Genomic DNA, 15,199 nt, shown 5'->3' on the forward strand with positions numbered 1-15,199 from the left:
AATCCTCCATATGACCTGGGCCTTCCTACTACAAAACCATTTGAACAAAATGCAACCATCCAGATCATGACACACAACCACTAAATACAGATTCATATATCCCTACCTACATAAGCATTATGATTGATTAAATCCAGATATAGGAAGGTTCCCAATGACTAAGTATCCTTTTCGAGGCAGAATATGTTAGCTTTTTCTGGAAGTAATTTGACATATACACAGGAGACTCACTAACTGTATTTTGAAATGGATATTCAAGATCTCAAGCTCTTCTTTCCTCAGAGATCATGGGTAGTGGTGGTTAGGTTGGAGTGTGCTTAGCAGCTAGTGGAGGAAGTAGCTGAAGGACATTTCTAAAATAAGGACAAGTTGCATACATTGCTTGGCCTTTCTGTATCACAATGATGTGTCTACTACAAATAGTTGGCCCTATTTTTCAAATGTTCAAAACCCTTCCATAGCTTCCAGTCACCTGAATTAGCAGTTTCCAAAATAGTTTCCATGAATACTCAGGTGGCAATCATCACTCAGAGGGGCAGCACGCCTCCATGAGCAATGCCCAAGGTCATTGGCAATTCTGTGCATGCCAGCTACATCACTATGCTTTCTCTCCTACTTAGGAAAACATGAGAATACAAGAACACAAGAATTACATTTTTATAGAAATAACCTTGAATCTGATCTGCCATAATATGCCACCCAAGTAATGTGTGCAAGCACTGGGGATTTCATATTCTGCCAGTAGTTACTGGTTGTAGGGAAAAGAGGCTTGCTCAAATAACAAAAGAAGTACAGTTGTCCTGATACTTATCTAGGAGGACTAAGGCTATTATTTTACAAAATTTGAGTGTGAGGATTGGCAGTAGTGTTTACCCTGAAATATGGGTCCTTATTTTCCCAAAGGTCACTTTTCTAGGGACGGCTGAGTAAAGCAAAGACTGCAATCTAATCTAAATTAATGATTACTATTGAAACCTCAGATTAGTGCTTACTACTGCAACCACAGATTGTTATTGTATACCATGTAGCATGTCAAACTTTTAAAAATATTATTCTCTAAATAATTAAAATGGACACTGGGGTTATCTATCATTATCTCCACCTGATGGCTGTTATCATCACCACTATTATGCAACCAAGAGTTCAGAAGTTGCTAAAGTTCATGCCCCCTTAGAGTCAGAACTAAGGGAATGAGGCTATAGTTTCAAGTTGAATACTCTTTTTTTAAGAATACATGTGCTTTTTTATTAGAATAGATATGTTAAAAAGACAATACTGTAATATTTATAAGAGATTCATATTATTACATCAACAGTGAATTTCTGACAGAGGCAAAACTGAGGACATCCCCACAGGCTGTAGTTTAAAATGCATCCATATAATCATTATTCACCTGTTATTCTATATTTATAAACACACAAGGATACTGCTAACTGGGACACATGTAAGAGAGATACTATATTTCTACCTACCCTGGAGATACCCCTTGGAGAGAAGAAATGTTTAACTTCTCACTCACCACTCCTTCCTCCTTCCCTTCCTTCTTCCTTCCACCCTCCATCCCTTCCTTATTTCCTCTGCTCCTCTGTCCCTCCCACCTTCCTTTCCTTCTTTTACTACTTTCTTTTTTGCTCTGTCACCTCCTGTGTTTCTTCACAAGCAATGATTGGAGTGTGGTCTAGACACTCCTACTTGGAAGGAGTTTCCATGTTGTCATGAGGTACAGCTCATGTCTTTCTATTGATAAGTGTCAGTGGTTAATTCTGATCACATCTGCTGAATTGCTCTGGACACTAGTACAGTGGCAGATGTAGCATACAGCTCTTTCTCTCTCCATTTTTTTAGCATCTATGCTAAGAGATTTCAGTCTCAGCAGGGGAGCCAGCACATTGCAGGGATCAAGACTGTAAGTAGGAGCAACATAGAAAGGAAGCAAAACAGAGAGAATGATCAGGGGAATTTTCATTTAAACTAGTTTTGCAGATTGAGATGGATATTAACAAATGGGAGTTGGGAAGGATAATTCTGGAGGAGAAGCAAACAGAGGAAGCAAAAGAGTGGAGGCAAACAAGGAGAAGGTGTGATCAGGAAAATTCCCCTCATCTGGTGCAAATTGATCAGGGACATAGAAGAGTATGCTGCTGGAGGAGGACTACAGAGAAAGTGAAGAAACAGGGATGAGCTGTTTCTTTTCACTGAATGAAACTTCTGATCTCCATTAAATTCCAGGCACTCACTTCCTCCTTCATTTTTGTCATCACTGTCATATTAACATGATCACCATTAGTAAACCTTATGTAGGACAGCCTTTTGTAATTTCTTATGACTTCATTAAGTCTTTTAAACCTCTTTACCAAAGCTGGCAGAGTAGCTCAAGCAGTAAGAGCCTCTGCCTAGCAAGTGTGAGGTGCTGAGTTCAAGCCCCAAGGATAATGATGAAAGGGGTGAATTCAACTATGAAATATTGTAAAAGCTTTTGTAAATGTCACAATATACCCCCAGTATAACAAAAATAAAAAAAAATAAGAAAACCTCTTTACCAAGTTGATGACATGGTTTTAGTAGATAGTAAGAAAGGCTGTAACTAATGCAAATTCAAATAACAAAAAGCAATATATTTGCCTTAAATTATTGTCAAGGCAATACTGTCTTTAGGCAGTGACTCAGTGATACCATGAGAATAATAACATTCCTGCTGATTTTCATCTCTCTGCTTTGCCTCCTTGGGGCCAACTTTATCATAAGCCTGTCCTCTTAGGATCCTAAGCTGTTACTTCCTGAGCTATATCCTCCTCAAATTCTTCCTCTTTTAATCCTAGCAAAGAAGAGGGCTTTTTGGTTTTTTTTTTTTTTTTTGGTCCTCTCTGCTGAGACTCTCATTGGACAAAGTGAAATTCCCTGCTGATCCATCCCTGAATCAACCACTCTGCCAAAGAAGATATAGCTTTGAGACATAAGCTCTAACCCAGAGCTGAAGGTAGAGTCAGCCATTGCGATCTCACAGGCTTCCTCAAATGGGTATTGAGATTTTTAGGAAAGAGGAAATGAATGGGATTATGCTAAGTAAAGAGAAAACTAATGAGTATCCTTTAAAGATGGAAGTACTTTTATTCTCATTTCACAACTCAGAAAATGGATGCTTATAGAACTTGTAGTTGCACTAAAATGCAATAGTTCCTTTGTTCTAAGATCATAGATGTCAAGAGAATAGAAGTAGCTACACATGTTGTCATGAAATCTAGAAGGTGAAAGGATGTTACTATCCACACTGGGTAGAGAGAACAGATAGTGTCATACTGCATGACACTGAGTGAGTTATTTAATTAACTCTATTTTCTTCCACAGAAAAACAGAGGTAATAATAACATGACTTCACAGGGTTGTTGAGAGGATTAAATGGAACATTACAAATACAGGTAACTAAATGCTTCTCCATTCATTGTGTTCATACCTCATAACATTGAAGGAGGTAGTTGAGAGCATCCCATATAAGAGATGGAATTCCTAAGGCATAATATGATTAATACCCAAGGAAAAACCAAATCAGTCTCGTGATTTTAAGCCTTATCCACTCTCTTTCCAGTGCACTGTGTACTTAATGAGATCCAAGCTCTCTGTATCAATGCCTTCCAGTTAGTTGAATCTACACTGAGGGAACTATACATGCAAATTATTATTAGCATCAAAATGGGTAATTATTACTTTTTTGCATTTGCATCATCACAGATGATCTTTGTGTTAGACATTCTTTAGCAATGAATGACTAAACTAAAGGGCTTGTGGTTCCTTCAGAGGGTCATTAATTCTAAATAAGAAATTCATTTCCTGTCACTCATGTTGCTTAAACAATGCAGAGAGGAGGGTGACTACAGAGCAATCTGCAAGGGCTGGAACGGAAGCTGGAAATCACCTAGCTCAACCTTTCAGTTCACAGATGAGAGAAACAAAGACCAGAATGGAGGTCACACAATTAATTAGTGGCAGAGCTGAGACTCGAACACCTTTGCTTTACTTCTATGCCTGAGTCTTGCTGTTAAACCATAAATGCTGATAACCCCACTCCTATTTACTTAGGAACTCCCTGATTATTTAAAGTACATTGGGTCATAGGATAGAGAGACACTTAGTATGATAAAGTTTCCAGAATGAAAATATATTAAGAATTCTTCACAAATTCCCTTGTACTGTATTAATTTTATCTTGATTATTTCTGCAATGTACTTGTGGGGAAAGGGTACAACTATCTATCTGAATTGAATGGTTTCATTTGAGTCATGCCAATGTAAAGGTATGAACTAAAAACATTTTACATTAAAACAGAGTAAATTGCTTATGGTACCCATTGCATAATGAAGGAACACAATGAAGAATTACATTTCAAATTACTTATCAAGTCTCTTCCATTTTTAAGTTTTTAAAGTAGAAAATTGCATAGTATAATTACAGTAAGTTAATTTGCATTCATAATACAATTCAATGAGCAATTACATTCTTTTTTATTTAAAAAAATATTTTATAAAGTGTGATTTGCATCAGTATATTTCCAGGAAAGAGTGGTGACTTTTTCCCTATGAGTTTTTTCATGCAAATTCAACTGTGCAATCTATAGCTTTCATTGTAAAATTGTGGCTTCTGCATTGGCTCTCTAGGGGGACAGAGGAGAACAGAACTATTTGGTTATGACTTCAGAGCCATAAGAACTCCTAAAGACTCATAGAATATCAGTGTTGGAAGGAGCAAAGAAGTAAGACCTAAGGCCTTACTGCTTAAGATTCCTTCTCCCATCCCCCTACCATCTAGAACTTGAATTTCTCTTTACAATTCTTGCCAAGCCACCATCTAATCTATACTAACTCCTATGCTGGGACATTCTTTGCCTTCTGATGAAATCCACTTCATCACCATAGAGTGCTTCCTTTTTATGTAGGATGCTTCCATTTTGATCCAATCATTCCTGTATTAATGTAGTTTAAAAGACACTTTTTACACATCTCTGGCTAAGGCAGTGACATGCATGGCAGAGCATTCATACTGAGAATGTAGGAGTCTTTTCATATCTTGAACTATTAGTAAAAATATCTAGGTTGGGCTATAATAGAATATGCACACAATAGTTCTAGCATCTGGGTTACGTAACCCAGGCTGGACTCAAACTCATGATCCTCCTGCTTCAACTTCCTGAGTGCTGGGATTACAGGCATGTTCTCTATGTGGTGTAAAGTTGGAGTGGCTATTTATGTTTTGTGTGTTCATCCAGTTGTTCCAGTCCCATGTTTTAAAGTTTTTCCTTTTCTCATTGAGTTACAATGGTATGTTTGGAAGAGGAAAACCTGAATATATTTGTCGATTTATGGGTTCTCTATTCTTTCTATTGATTAATTTATCTACATTTATTGATATCACTATACTGTCTTGATTGCTACAGCTTAGAGTAATCATTGATATTAGGGTAGGATAAGTCTTCTGACTTTGTTATTTTTTTCACTGGACTGTTTTAGCTATTCTAAATCCCTTCCCATTCCCATATATATTTAGATTTATCTTTTCTATTTCTTGACAAGAAGTGCTGGAATTTTTGTTGTAATCGTGATAAGTTTATATTTCAATTTGGGGATAATTAACATTTTATGCATATTGAATTTTCCAAACCATGAACATGGTATACCTCTCTATTTAGTTTTGTATACTTTAAGTTTTTTCACCAAAGTTTTGTAAGTTTTGATGAAGAAACTTTGTACAACTTATTTTTAATCTATTCCTAAGTATTTTGTGTTGGGCTATTATAAATAGAATTTTACATTTTATTTTTCAACTATGTGACTTCAGGTAAAATAGAGAACCTCTCTTAGTATATGTCCAAGCTGTAAAATGTGAGTTCATGTTCTTCTTAGAATAAGGCCAAGTATATTTTATATACAAATACTTATCTGGGGTGCTCTAAGTATTAAACTGAATCATGTATAGGACTACATAATACACTATGTAGTATACTGGACAGAATTATTTTGATTGAAAGTGAAAGAACCAAACAATTCAAATTGCCCTGAGTAGTGGAGGGAATATATTTGCTCATACAAAAAACAACCTAAATGAAGATGGGAGTTGGCTTTAGACAAGCCTAAACCAAAATCCTTCAACAGTGTCCTCATAAGTCTCTATTTCCAGTCTCTTTCTCCTGTTTTATTTTCTGTTACCTTCGTTCTCTGAAGGGTCTCTTCATGGAGTGGGTTTTTTATATCTGTAAGCTTAATATCTTCCAAGTTTCTAGTCCAGTAGGATGGAGAAAGCATTTTCCCCAGATCCCCTTATCATTGTGCATTGAGTTACCTCTTTGGGCCTCTAGCTGGAAGTAGAGTCAGATTTTCAAGAACTAAATGAAAAAGAGTACTGGGTAGGGAAATGGTTCATCAATGACATCTAGGTGTTGTTTCAGAAGAAGGAAGAATGGCCCTAGAGAGGTAAGCAATCCAAATCCATCATTCCTTTAGCATGAACACTCCAAAGTATATGCTAGCTTTATCCTATGCTGTGGTAACCCTTCTGTACTTTGGATACTCCATAAGCAACAGAAACTCTCACATTTTCTGTTATCTTTTGTTCTACTCCTTTTTTCAAGTGCTAACATCACCTTAAACTCCACTCAATGAGTAAAAAAAAAATGGTGGGTTGTATTGGCACATAAAAGCCCTTTGACGATCACTTAAGCTCTCCGCTTTGTTTCTACTGTGCATTTAGCTAAAAAGAGCAGCTTGGTGGCATAAATACAATTCCCCAGTTGCTGCTCTTCTCCACCTTCTCCTAGGAAAAGAAAAGGAATGCTATTTATAGCTACTGGAAACCAGAGTCAAGTTTGGTAATACTGCCACACAACCTTTTCCTGAAATCAAGCAAGGTCAATACCAGGAAATAAGGGACCTTCTGTTTTCATGAAGCTCCATAGAAAAAAAATTTTTATTGTCTTGTTGACCTCAGAAGAAACATAGTAATTGGACGTTTGACTTGTGTCTAAGGCATATAAGAAATGTATCTGAAATGTGATTAATGTAAAGTCTGCATTTGTTTATCATTTTTGTTTTTAAGTAGATACCTTTACTTTCACGCTAAATTCCAAAGTGCTGAACCCTTTCTAACTTGTTCATGGTTTCTTCTCTAAAGCTGACTACAACCACCTGCACCGAAATCTCTTCTATGCCTTTTACTATATCCCTGCTCCCTCTGGCCTGAAAAGCTTTCCCCCGCTTCACCTAGCTGCCCAATTATAATTCAAACTGGTAACAGCTTTCTTTATAAAGTCCACATAACCTCCTACCTGAGTGGAATGCCCTATTTGATACATCCTGTACTTGCTGTTATCGTAATATTTATCTCGATGCAATTCAATGGTGTGTTTGAGGACAAGTTTTTGTTTTCTTTCTCTGCCAGTGCCTATCATTGTGCCTTGGTATGGAGTTGGCAGTCAGCAGTTTTTTAAAGTAAAGGAATAGAACTTCTCAAAATACAGAATCTAAACATAACATGAACTTGAATAAAAGGAACAGTGAGAGGCTTATATGCCTTCACTATTTTCTTTCTTTCTTTCTTTTTTGGCAGTACTGGTGTTTAAACTTAGTGCCTTGCACTTGCTACGCATGCAATCTACCACTTAAGCCACACCCCCAATCCTTTCTGTGTTATTTTATTTTTGCCTGGGGCTAGCTTTAGACAGTGATCCTCATACTTCTGCTTCTCATGTAGCAGGGATTACAGGCCAGACATGAACAGTGATCTTCCCATCTCTGCCTCCTGAGTAGCTGGTATTACAGATGTGCACCACTATGTCTGACCCATACCTTCATTATTAACCTTGAACTTTGTGCATTGTATATGATAGTATACTTTGGCATGTGATGTCTCTAAAAAATTTGATAGGAATGTTCCTCCTGAGCATTATTAATAATTGTTTTAATTTGAGAACTTAGGTATATAGAAACATCACCATATTCCTAGTATATGTAAGCATTACAGATTGCTTAATATTGACTATGTAATAATTTATTTTTGAAAACTCCAAAGCTAAGATATCAATTCCATTTATAATAGCATAAAAAGATTAAAATACTTGGGAATAAGTTTAACCAAGGAAGTAAGTCATCCCTATACCCAAAATGATAAAACACTGATTAAAGAAATTAAATAGGACACAAATAAACAATCCCAAATTCATGGATTGGAAGCATCACTATTGTTAATGTCTGTGCCATTCTGACTCAAAGCAACTCACAGATTCAAGACAATTCCTATCAAAATTCTAATAACATTTTTCCATAGAAAATGTTAAATAAATCCTAAAATTAACATGGAACCACAAAAAGACCCTGAATAGCCAAAACAATCTTAAGAAGAAGAAGAAATCTGGAGGTATCACAGTCCATGATTTCAAAGCATATTACAATGATATAGCAATCAAAACATTATGGTACTCTCATCCAAACTGGCAAATTAGACAAATGGAATAAAATACAGAGCCTAGAAATAAACCTATTCATTCACTTGCTACTAAGCTTTGACGATGATGCCAAGAATACATGCAGAGTAAAGGGTAAGTATCTGCAATAAATGATGTTGGGAAAACTAAATATCCCCTTTCAGAAAAATGAAATTGAGGCTGGCTGAGTGGCTCAAGTGGTAACAGCATCTGTCTAGCAAGCATGAGGCCTGAGTTCAAACCCCAGTGCCACCATAAATTAAAAAAAAAAATTAAAAAAGAATGAAATTGAACTTAATACAAAAAATGATTACTATGTATTAAAAACTTAAATGTAAGACTTGAAACCATAGAAATTCTAGAATAAAACATAGGGGTAAAACTCCTTGATTTTTGGTCTTGTCAGTGCTTTTTTTTTTAATATGACACTAAAAACACAGACAACAAAAGCAAAAGTCAACAAGGAAGACTACATCAAACTAAAAAGTTTCTGCACAGCCAAGCAAACACTCAGCAGAATGAAAAGGTATATTTACAAACCAATTATCAGGTAAGGAGTTAGTGTCCAAAATATATAAGGAATACATACAACTCAATAGCAAAGCACAGATAACTTGATTAGAAGGTGAGCAAAGGACCTGAATAAACATTTTTTTTCCAAGGAGTTATACAGATGACTAACAGGTTTATGAAAGATGCTCAGAAATGCAATCAAAACCACAATAACACCTCATACCTGTCAGGATGGCTATTATCGAAAAGTCAAATTCGGACCAGTATTGGTAAGGATGTAAGTAAAAGATAACCTCTCCCTGCATATTGTTGGTGAAATTGTAAATTGATATGACCATTTTCGAAAACAGTATAGAGGTTCTGCAAAAAGACTAAAAGCAGAACTACCATTTGTTCCAGCAATCTCACTTCTGGGTGCATATCCACAGTGCAGGAAGATACCTGCACTCCTTCCTTCATTATTCACAGTAGAATCAATATCCTGTCTGTGTTGACAGATGTGTGGTTAAAGAAAATGTGGGCTGGGTGCTTGTGGCTTACACATGTAATTCTAGATACTCAGGGGGCAGAGATCAGGAGGATCACAATCAAAGCCAACCCAGGGCAAATAGTTACGGAAATCCTATCTTGAAACAAAACCTATCACAAAAAATGGCCAGAGGAGTGGCTCAAGCATTAAGAGCACCAGCCTAGCAAGAGTGAGGCCCTGAGTTCAAACCCCAGTGCCACCAAAAATAAAAGAAAGAAAGAAAAGAAAATGCGGTTTGTGTGTGTCTGTGGGGGTATGTATATACAATAGAATATTATTGAGTCTTAAAAAAAGCAGAAAACCTTGCCATTTGTGGCAATGTGATTAGGCTAGTGGACATCATTCTAAGTGAAATAAGTCAGACAGAAAAAGACAAATACAGCATGATCTCGAATATGTGAAATTGAAAGAACCCAAAGTCATAAAAACAGAGAACAGAATGGTGGTTTCTAGAGGTTAGAGAATAGGAGAAAGGGGAGATTTTGGTCAATGGGTAGAAACTTACAATTATGAAATGAATAAGTTCTACACAGTGAGTATATTTAATAATTTGTGCTGTATGCTTGAAATTTGCTAGGGAATAGATCTTAAGTGCTCTCAGCACACACAAAAATAGTAACCATGTAAAATGATGAATATGTTAATTAGTTTGATTGTGGAAATTATTTCATAGTGCATACATATGTCAAAACATCACATTGTACACCTTAAATATATACAGTATTTGTTAACTATATCCCAATAAAGCTGCAAGAAAAGAAAAGAAAGCCCCAAAACTCATAGCACAAACTCATTTTATATTATTTGAAATGGCTGCAGGAATAAGTAGGATTTTACATATTATACAATACACAGAATGCTCCACTTTGTATTCCTGTCTTTGGAGGAGTGGTTATTGCTAGTGAAATTTATGGTTTATGACAACTGGTTTTGCTTCCAGTTATGGGTCAGTTTCAAACAGTACCTATACAGGCTGCCTTTTGAGAATCCTGTGCTTAGGGAGAACTTATGTGGAGTTTGATAACACAACTTTTTGTTCATCTGCAGGCTACAAGTGTTGATGTCACTTGCTCAGCTAACTCCAAGCTCCTCCCAATGCCTAGCACAGTGCTGATATATGAATGGACTTTATCAACACTTGCTGAAGTAAAATGACCTATTTCGGAATTACTCTGGGATGAGAACCAATATTTACTGGGCAACCTATTCAGTGCCAGCTATGTGAAATATTATCTAACTTAAGGCTCATAGCAATCTCATAAAGGAGGTGTTCTTCGTCACCACTGTGCAGTGGAGAAGGTTGAAATACAGAGGAAACCTGTCAAGGATGAAGGAGGCCTAGCAGAATCCAAAGGCCATTCTCAATCTCTCGCTCTCTTTTTCACTCTCTCTCTCTCTCTCTCTCTCTCTCTCTCTCTCTCTCTCTCAGTTGGTGTTTCTGGGGTTTGAACTCAGGATCTTGCATTTGCTAGGCAGGTGCTCTACCACTTGAGCCATGCCTGCAACCCTTCAAAGTCTATTTTCAATACTGTACGATAACAGAAACTCCTTTATTGCACTGTTGTGAACATTAAATAATTTATTTCAGGAATTCCCCAAACTGTGCCTGAAACAGAGTAATTAATATATACAGCTTTGCTACTTTTCTTATTAATTTCCTGTTTTTCAGAGTAAATGGTAAAAGAATGCGTATTGATTATTGTCCTTATACCACACTTAATACAAATGACATTGGTATTTTAAAAAGAACAACAGCAAAAGCCTCACACCTTAAGTTTCAGAAGAGTTATTTCTTGACATGTTTAGCATAATAACAAAATATTCCTTGGAGATTTGGTTTAGTTTGACCTAGAAGGCCATTAGGTCCTTGGTCAGCAGCTCATCCACATTAAATTCTACATATCCTGCTCCTCCCACCCCCACCCCAGCCTGGAGTTGAGAATAGCTGCAGCTTACTGCCCCTGTTGGATTTCAAGGGAATTTGCCCAGTTTCCATGGTGAACTTTATCCAACACTAAATAGAGTTTTACATCATCTTAAATTTGCATTACTTGGCCAACTCAGTGTCCTGAATTTCCTTCAACATCTGTAGCCACAGTGTCAACTGAACAAGGTGGAAGGCAGGTGAAGGCTGCACCTCTGACACGCAGGGGCTTACACTGCATATAAATGGCTTTGAAATTCCAAGGCTGTCTTGGAACAATGTAAAGTTATCCATGCTTTGGAGAACATTGCCTATGGCAGTCAATGAAAGTGGAGACCATGCTCCATTCCTCAAGGTTTGACATTTGTTCAGCCTACTGAAGTCCATAACAATTACTCTCCTCTACCCCCATTTTCAGCCATGGCTTCTCAGGTTTCTCTCTGTTCTTTTGGAATTGAGACTACTTAGATGAGGAAAGTGAAGTGTTTTTATCTTGATTGAGTTGGTGGCCAGCCTGAACACCAATGTAGAATATACTTCTACACAGAGTATAGAAAGGTACCTGGTGGCAACTCTTCCTAGTTTTTAGAACTTTGGACAAGTTGGAGAGATTTAGACAGTTTCTCTGGTCTCCACCATAAGATCCCCTGGTCAGTCCAGAGGCAGTGGAATCAGGGATGGGAACTCCCACCCACCTTGTGGGAAATTTCCTCTCACAACTATTCTCCAAGGTTGCATCCCGCCAGTGACCTCACAAATTTTTCTTGTCTCTATGTGAATTGCTATCTTGTTCAGGAGGTGCCTGACAGCCAAGTTTGCCTCCATTTGTACAGAAGCTGTTATTATGGAATAAGTTTAATGGGTCGTGAATTTCGTGGAGAAAAGGAGGGTCTTTCGATAACTTTGTATGTACCAGCCACAAGACCTATTGACTGCACAAGGAGTGCATTAGACTAAGTATTTTTAGCCCATTGACTCTGAAGGTAATAACCCAAAATGCTTCATTAAATTTTCCAGGGTGAGTGACAGAAGCTACCAGGAAAAAAAAATCCACCATGTTAGCTTTATTATTACACAATTGGAGGACAGGATAGAAGTGTAACCCCCCAAAAATTGAAGCAAACTTTTAAACTAACTGTTGCTTGTCTCTTCTGTTCCTCCTTGGAACCTGGCTCCAAGTGGTAGCATTGGAACCTTTGGAGACCAACATAACACAACAGGCATTGACCTGGTGAAAGAATTCAGACTGACCCAGTATTTTTTGCGTTTTGGTGTTCTTAGGACCTTTGTAAGCTAGGATTCGAAGAAGTAGGGAGCAATAGAGTTCCCTGGAGCCTTCTCCAGCACTGGATTACTGCCCAACATTCTAAAGATGGGGTGAGGGAAGCCTGGTAAGCTGGGGCCTGTACTCCCTTTGGGGTACAGGTCCCTTTCCCTAGCACTAATGACAAAGAGACAGGTGCAAGCCTTTTTCCTTCCCAGTGCCCAAAGCTGCCTGGGGCACCTCACCAAGCTTTGGTCGCTGGGAGAGGACGCCCCCTCCTGCTAAGCGAGTTGGGGGGGCAACAAGGTCTCGCTGACTGTATTTTTGCCCACTGACTGTTGATTTTGGGATATGGGTATGTTTAGAGGATTGAATAAAAGAGTAGACCCTAGGAGAAAACGCAGGAGGCCGGGCGGGGCTGCGGCTGCGGATGGTGATGGCAGTGGTGGCGCAAACACTGGACACTTTGTGATCCCCTCCTTCCCTCAACCCTCCCCGCTGGCGCAGCTGGGGCGGGGACCCCATGCTCTCTGCTCGGCGCTCTGCTCTCCACGCCGGGATGGGGAGTGAGCGCAGGGGCTCCAGAGGCGCGACAGAGAGCCGTGGCGCCCCCGTTCGCTCGCTCCCTCGCTCTTCCTCCTCCTAGTCGCCACCGCGACTCGGCTAAGCTCTCGGAGCGCGCGCTCGGGCGGCGCACAGAGCGCCCCGGCGGGAGCGGGAGCCGCGAGGCCGGGGCGAGGGGCGCACTGCGGGCGGCCAGGCGGCGGCGGCCCGGGAGTTGGCAGGTGAGCGGCGCCGCGGGGCGCCCGGTCGGCGCGGGGGCGGGCGGGGCGGGGGCCGCGGGAGGAGGCGGGTCCGCGCGGGGGGCGGTCTCCTCCTCCTGCTCTGACGCGGGCTCGAGGCTCCCGGGGAGGATGGACCCAGCTCGGCGCTCGCCGGGGCTTCCCCGGGTTGGAGAGCGCGCCTGAGTGCCGCGGCCGCCGGGCAGGGCATGGGGAGCCGCTTCCTGGGCGGCTGCGGCAGCGGAGGACGAGGATGCTCTGGGCAAGCAGAGGTGAGGCGCGGTGGGGACACGCGCAGCCCTGGAGTTAAGCGCGGCCAGGTGTCCCGCGGGGACACGGCGCCGGCGAGCCCGGGTGGCTCAGCTGGGGCCCGCTGAACCTCGGGGCGGAGAAAGGAGGGCTCTCGGGGCTTGCCTCTCGCGATTTTGGCTAGAGGTGCTGAGGGATGGCTGCTGCAGCAGTTTCCAGCCCTCACCCTCCACTTGCTGGACCCACTCCTGGCTCCCCCACATCCATCTCCCCACTTTTGAACACGCGCGACGCTCTCTCCAGACTTGTCCGTTCGCCTCTGCCCGGGACCCCACGTATCCTTCTCCCTCCTGCGGTCCTCGCTCCAGCCATCCCCAAGGTTGCTTCTACTGCTCCAGAGCCTGCTCGTGCTCCCAGTCCTTGCTAGTGGCACTCGGGCCCGGACCCCAGTCCTCACTGGCTCTAACCCGGTTTCTTACTTCTGTACTTCCCGGCTGCGCTGCGGTTCTGCCTGGAGCTCTCGAAAAACTGATTCTATCCCAGTCACCCCAACCCTTTGGCGGACACCGTTAGAGGTGGATCTTGCGTTTTTGGGACCCCAGTCCTTCGGGTCCTCCATCGCCTCGTTCTCTGCTGCCCGTCCTCCTCCATTACATCCCAGGCCCCTGTCACCCCGCTACCCCCTCCGCAGCCTGTCCCTGTTCGCTCTCTCTGCTCCTGACTCCACGCTCTACCTCGCAGGCAGAGCTCAGTGTTTTCCTACTGGGGAAACTTTAAATCCCCATGGTTCGGCTCATAAAGGAGCCGTGGAAGGGTTGAGGGTGGCGGGGGTGGAGGTGGGGATGGGGGCTCTACCGCCGAGACAACCGGAGGCAGTGAGTCCAGCATGAGGGGAGGTTGTGTCGCGGCGCCTGGAAAGGGCCGTTGGGTGAGGCTACAAAGTAAATTTCCAAATCCCACTGCATGCTGCTTGCGCTAGCTGCGCCCGCGGAGTATTATTGTGACCTCTGGTGGGAGGGTGTCTCTTTTCTTTGCACTTTTGAAGGTGCCTTTTCTTTTCCCTTTTACAGTTATTATTAGTAGTAGTAGTATTTTGGTAATTCTAGTGGAACGGACCGGGGCGGGGTGGGGGGTGGTGGACGCGAAGGAAAGCTGCTTGGCTAGCTGAGGCCACTTGGCTACTGCGTTGCCTGCTTCGGGACCCGCCAGACTGTGTATGTTTCACTCCGTGTGAACTATCCCCAGCCCCCAACTGCATCACACAAGTCCTCATTGTTGGGGGTCTGCCGGGGCACTTCCGCCTGCGCTGGGAGAGTCTGAAGGAATGGGGTGGGGGTGGGGAAGCCGGGGGCGCTTGGCGACCGCCTGGCGCTCGGTGGCGGCGGGAGGAGTGGAGAGCGCCGCGGCGCGGGCATCTTTGCGCTCCGCTGTGCGTCGCCACGGGTAGGTGCGTGCCCGCGTGGGTCGGTGCTTG

The 15,199-nt window shown here is 41.6% G+C and overlaps 1 protein-coding gene across 10 annotated transcripts in view; it reads left to right on the forward strand.

The window, feature by feature from the left end:
- The window catches only part of Dab1 (DAB adaptor protein 1), a 1,106,217-nt gene that overhangs the window by 700,977 nt on the left and 390,041 nt on the right, over nucleotides 1-15,199 (forward strand). For 8 of the 10 annotated variants that reach the window (XM_074080005.1, XM_074079996.1, XM_074079999.1 and 5 more), the window contains exon 1: nucleotides 13,598-13,748. The exons of 1 other annotated variant lie outside the window; for it this stretch is intronic. The gene's annotated coding sequence lies outside the window, so the exon portion shown is untranslated. Of the gene's footprint in view, nucleotides 1-13,423; nucleotides 13,480-13,597; nucleotides 13,749-15,199 lie in introns of those variants that run through there. One more of the 10 variants, XM_074079998.1, reaches the window with a different exon arrangement.

This window comes from Castor canadensis, chromosome 7 (genome assembly GCF_047511655.1).
Source record: "Castor canadensis chromosome 7, mCasCan1.hap1v2, whole genome shotgun sequence".
Lineage (NCBI taxonomy): Eukaryota > Metazoa > Chordata > Mammalia > Rodentia > Castoridae > Castor > Castor canadensis.